Source organism: Pyxicephalus adspersus, chromosome 10 (genome assembly GCF_032062135.1).
Source record: "Pyxicephalus adspersus chromosome 10, UCB_Pads_2.0, whole genome shotgun sequence".
Lineage (NCBI taxonomy): Eukaryota > Metazoa > Chordata > Amphibia > Anura > Pyxicephalidae > Pyxicephalus > Pyxicephalus adspersus.
In genome coordinates, this window is record NC_092867.1 from 5,452,034 (window position 1) to 5,457,924 (window position 5,891).

At 49.1% G+C, this 5,891-nt stretch overlaps 1 protein-coding gene across 1 annotated transcript in view; it reads left to right on the forward strand.

Annotated features, from left to right (window-relative positions):
• The window catches only part of LOC140338810 (attractin-like protein 1), a gene marked incomplete in the record, with an annotated part of 111,367 nt that overhangs the window by 77,627 nt on the left and 27,849 nt on the right, over window positions 1-5,891 (forward strand).

The window sequence follows — 5,891 nt, forward strand, 5'->3', positions numbered from 1 at the left end:
CCTTCCCACCTCTCCTCTTCTGCTGCCTCTCTTTGTAGTTCTCTCCATTGGCTTCCTTTTCACCTTTGAATCAAATTCATCTCCTGTACTTTGCCTTCAAATCCCTCCACAGTTCTTACCCCACTTACCATTCTCCCCTGATAGAATAATACCCCCTAGCCGCTCTCTTCGCTCCTCCAATGATCTACTAATGACTTCCTCACTCATAACCTCATCACACGCACGGCTCCAAGAGCTTCTAGAGCTGCCCCGACTCTCTGGAATGGTCTCCTCGTCCTATTCGGCTTGCTCCTACTTTCTGCTCATTTAAAAGATCCCTCAAAACCAAACGCTTCACCCTCACCTACCCGTCTCCTTCTGTCTCCTAAACCCTCACTACTTCCCACCATTCCATATCCCCCTCTTTGAGCGTTATTCTCAACTTTTTTCCTCTAATAAAACTGCGTCTTGTATTTCTCTCTTTATTCTGTGGGTTGTTAGGCAGGGTAATACTAAAGGTAAACATACATACTCCATGCAGATGAACTTTAGAAAGTTTTATAAAACTTTTTGTCCCGCACCCCGCTGTTTGGGGAAGTTGGGGGGGGGGGGGGGGGGGGACACACAAAATGCAAGTGCGCTGTGTTGTATGCAGCACTTTGCTTCAGTGGGGGGGGGGGGGGGTTGCGGCCGCACAGGACGGGGTTAACGGGTGACCTAGTTGTTTGGTAACTTTGATGTGTAATTTTTCTGGAGGAAATCTCGTCTTCCCAGCGGAAACCTGACGGCTGATTAAAATTCTTCGCTGAGCGGCTGATAGTAATAAGGAAAAGCCAATTAACAGCTTTGTATTGCTCAGCAATTTGGAGGAGGATGTTACCTGAATCAAATTAAAGGGGTCCCCGGGGACGGCACGGCTGGAACAATGCGCGGAGTCAGAACAACATTAATAGAACTTTCCGTGGGCCGGGCTGAGTCGCTCTCGTTAGCGTCGGCGTGGATATCCGATACCCGGCCTCACCTTAATGTAATAAAACGTGTAATTGCTGTTTCTGGGGCCCATTTATGGAGATCGGATAAATGATCGCTACGGATTTCTTCCTGAACAAGGATGGCGTCGTCCTTGCGGAGAGAAATGAAGATGAAGGCACTGTCGGGGGGGAGTACTGTGTGAGAGGGAATACGCAATACCTGAGAAGCATGACAGGTCCACTTTGCGTGCAGCTCTGTGCTGCCCCTGGTGGTGAGGATGGGGTTGCATGATGGGGTTATATGAGCGGTGCAGCCGTCTCCCGGTAATCGTTTCCCCCACAGCGACATCTTACAAACCTTTCACATCTCCGGCCTCTCGCTGAACTTCTGCGGGGAGACAAATGTATTTTCATCAGCCGGGATTGCTGGGAAATGAATGGCGGTAATATTGCGGCTGCGGCCGGCTGGATGTGTGAATAAAGTCTGTGGGATTACCGGTCTGGGAAATACAATGCATCGCATGGAGGATGTTATAAATATCCCAAATATGAGCGGCCACAGAGCGCAACATAGAAAGGCCGCAAAGTCTATAACATGGCGAGAAAAATGACCGCATGCCCCCCGAAATACAACCCCCGAGACGCCATTCACCGCCATTGTCCCGGGTGTAATTCTCAGTATCTGTTCTCTGTATGCATGGACTCTGCACAGTACCACTTCTCTTGTCCTGTACCTCGGGTGTAATTCTCGGTATCTGTATGTATGGACTCTGTACAGTACCACTTCTCTTGTCCTGTACCCCGGGAGCAATTCTCAGTATCTGTTATTTTTCTGTATGTAGAGACTCTGCACAGTACTACTTCTCTGGTCCTGTACCCCAGGGGGAATTCTCAGTATCTGTTCTTGCTCTGTATGTATGGACTCTGCACAGTACCACTTCTCTTGTCCTGTACCCCGGGTCGGCCACCATTCAGCACTACTTACCTCCATGCATGGTATTTTTCTGGTGATTTTCCCGGGCCGCCTGCATTCAATCAGCGCCGCCAATCATTTATTCCTCCCCTGCGTCTGTTTCTTCTTAAATTCCTTTTCATTTATATTTGTGTGAATGACAGAGGGGAGCGCTGAGCAGAAAGCTTCTGGCCGATCGATATCGGAGTTATCAATAGACGATGGATGGACGGCTGTCTGTTGCGCTCTCCCATCCATCTCTGCGCTGCTGCAATGTAACTTGCCATTAAAATGATGAAATATGGCCGCCACTCATTAATTCACTTTCCTTCGGGGAATTGCGCTGCAGCGAGCGTTCACTTTGGCAGGAGAGCAATTCATTAGGAGTCGCGGTTTGTGTATAAAAATCTTTGAACTGAGCAGAATGTGAAGTGAATGATTAGAGAAGTGTGAATATTCCGCAACTCTGCAGATAATGAGGATTTCTTGCACGCTTTTGTGCCGGCAATCTGTGCGCCCGCCGCTCCCCTCTAATGCCAGCAGCGTCTGTCTGCCGCTCGCTGTACAAATTCTTCCGCTGATCCTCTGGTGTCGGCGGTTTGATGAGCTGTGAAGCCGGAGCTTGTTTTCTGCATGCTTAGCAAGAAGAGCTCCGAGTAAACAAAATGAATGCCACGAGACGGCGAAACGCAACCAATCTGCGCTGTCATCCGGCAGATCTGCAACTCCATCCGAAAATAAACTGCAACCTTCTATTCAATTACCATTGTCACTATTCCGGGGGCCCGCAGGGTCTGTATTATTATTCAGGGGCCCCCAAGTATCAGTGTGTCATTCTTCTAGGGGCCCCCAGTGTCCACAATATTGTTCTAGGGGCCCCCAAATGTCAGTGTTCTGGACCCCCACATATCATTGTGTCATTGTTCCGGGACCCCCAAGTGTCAATAAGTCAATATTTAGGGACCCCCAAGTATCAGTGTGTCATTGTTCTAGGGCCCCCTCAGTATCTGCGTTACTGTTGTAGGAGCCCCCATGTGTCAGTGATCTGGACTCATATTAGTGCGTAATTTTTCCGGGGCCCCAAAAAACAGTGTGTCATTGTTCTAGGAGGCCCCCCAGTATCCGCATTATTTTTCTTGGGGCCCCAAGTGACAGTGTTCTGGACCCCTATATATGTGTGTCATTTTCCTGGGCCCCCAAGTATCCACACTACTGTCCTAGGGGCCCCTGTGGCAAAATGTCATTATTCTGGGGCCCCCAAGTATCAGTGTGTAATTCTTCTGTGGCCCCCAAGCGTCACTAAGTCATTATTCTGTGGCCCCCAAGTATTTTTGTGTAATTGTTCCAGGGCCCCCCTCAGTATCTGCGTTAATGTTCTAGGGGCCCCCGACTGTCAATGTTTTAAGTATCAGTGTGTCATTGTTCTAGGGGCTCACAAGCATGTGTTATATTGTTCTAAGGGCCCCCTCAGTATCTGCATTAATGTTCTAGGAGCCCCCAAGTGTCTGTGTTCTGGACTCATATTAGTGCTTCATTTTTCTGGGGCCCCCAGTGACAGTGTTCTGGACCCCTATATATAAGTGTGTCATTATTCTGGGGTCCCCAAGTATCAGTGTGTCATTATCTCAGAGACCCCCCAGTATCCACACTATTATTCTAGGGGCCCCGACTGTCCGTTCTCTGGATCTTCCTAAGTATCAGTATGTCATTGTTCTAGGGGCCCCCCAGCATGTGTGCTATTGTTCTAAGGGCCCAAGTGTTATTGTGTCATTGTTATGGGGCCCCCAAGTGTCAGTGTGTCAGTTTTCTGGGATGCCAACTGTCATAATGTCATTATTCTGGGGCCCCTGAGTATTAGCTCATCTTGTCCCTCTAGTTTCAGTGTCATCGTTCTGGTACCCTGAAATGTTTCATTTAGGAGATGCCCGGTGGTGTTACACTGTTATGCACACTCTGTAGCTGGGAGGCAGCCTGCACAATGACATCAGGCCCGCATCACGCAGAAGTTCTTATATTTTGGGGGGCCCCTGCGCCGTGACTCTCACCTCCAGATTCCTCCTGAACACGGGGCCGATATAAATCCCCAGCATGTCAGTCTGCAGAGAAATAATAAATTCGGAGTCCTGAATCAGCAAATTGTAAAATCCCACTTTAGGTTTTCGCAAGGTCCTGGCAGAACTCCGACCGCCGTCACAGCGCATTGTCCTTCCGTGCGGACTGATCGCTCCCCGCCAGCCAGTAACGTTGGGCCGCTTCATATTTTCTCTTTTATTTGAGTCATTTTAAAAAGTGCATCTCATTTTAAGAAGTCCATTACTGCGCGCTCAACAAATGCATCATGTGAGGCCGGGGCCCCGCCGCATGCCAAGAAGGCAATTAGAAAATTGGATGGAGGAATTGAGGATTGATGGGTCTGGGTTCCTCCTGCCAGTCGGAATAATTATGGAGAGAGGAGGAAAGTTTTATAGCGCCCAGGAAATATGGATCCACCATGTGCCTGAAATATTAAAATGCAAACACACCCAGAGCGCAATTACTGCATCGGGAGAGGACAAACATCACATGACACCCAGAGGATGGCAAACAGAATCCGCAGCAACACCACATGACTCCCATCATTCGTACCGAGCGCTCCAAAATGTGACCAACAGGGGGCAGAACCGCAACCCCCCTCCCCAACCTACCCCTACTGCAACCTACACCCCTCCGCAAATGTCAGCGTGGCCTACAGGGGCCAACAAGTGTCATCATGCTATTGTTCTGGGGCCCCCTAAGTATCACTGTGCCATTGTCCTGAGACCCCCAAGTGTCAGACCCCCCAATAGTCATCGTGATGAACTAGGACCCCCACGTGTCAGTGTGTCTTTGTAACAATACTTCCAGTCTCCTCCTAGTGCACTGGGACCCCCAAAATGTCAGAATGCCCTACTGGGGCCAACAAGCCTGCACATTCCTCGGTGCCTGCGCGCTCCTCAGTGTCTGCGCGCTCCTCGGTGTCTGCGCACTCCTTGGTGCCTGCGTACTTGTCTGTCTGTGTATATTTATCTGTGTGTTGTGTCGGTGTATATCAGCACACAGTGTCCTGCCAATTCCTCATCGTTCCTCTCTCCCTCCGACCTATGGTTGTGATCGGCCTTTGTTACACATTTAGAACTGCGGGGTCCTTTCTTAATAAGAAGCTTTGTTAGCTTTTATTCTCTTTTGCTGATTTTCATTTGTTTTTCGGAGCTTTTTATAGCAACAAAATATAATTATAAAAGCGGCTGCATTTTTACCACTTATGTCTGCACGCCAGACGCGTCCGTGTGAAGGATGCAGCATAATCAAGGGGGGGGTATTTGTAGATGTAAAGGAGGCCTCTGGATCAGCTACTCATTGGGGGTACATGATTCACCATCGTCTATCCGAAGGGATCAGCAAACATTTCTATGAACTGAAATTATTATTAAACCGCATTACCGCATTCCTGACATGTCGGGGAGGTTCTGTAGGTGCAGTGATATATTTGGGATTATGGGGGGCTCATGGAAGTTGGGGGTCCTCAGAGAATATTGCTATTCCCCATATTGCATATTAGCCAATATTGTGTTTTTGGTGGAGTTCCCCTGATCCTGACATCCCAGCTGAGTCGCTGCTGTTGGAGGCTGGCAGGATGGGGGATTCTGTACTCACATTGTCAGCATATAAACAGATCAGCGGCCTCATTCGTCTTTCCTCCGGCATGCAGAGATCCCTGACTGTAATTACACCGTGCAACAATGTCACACAGCAAAACCACTCTGACACCAAATATCTGCTGAGAGGTATCAAGGAAGGAGCAGAGTCCTCCCGCAGAGTATTTCAGGAGAGGAGAGTTATAGAGGAAGGAGCAGAGTCCTCCCGCAGAGTATTTCAGGAGAGGAGAGTTTTAGAGGAAGGAGCAGAGTCCTCCAGCAGAGCAGAGTATTTCAGGAGAGGAGAGTTATAGAGGAAGGAGCAGAGTCCTCCAG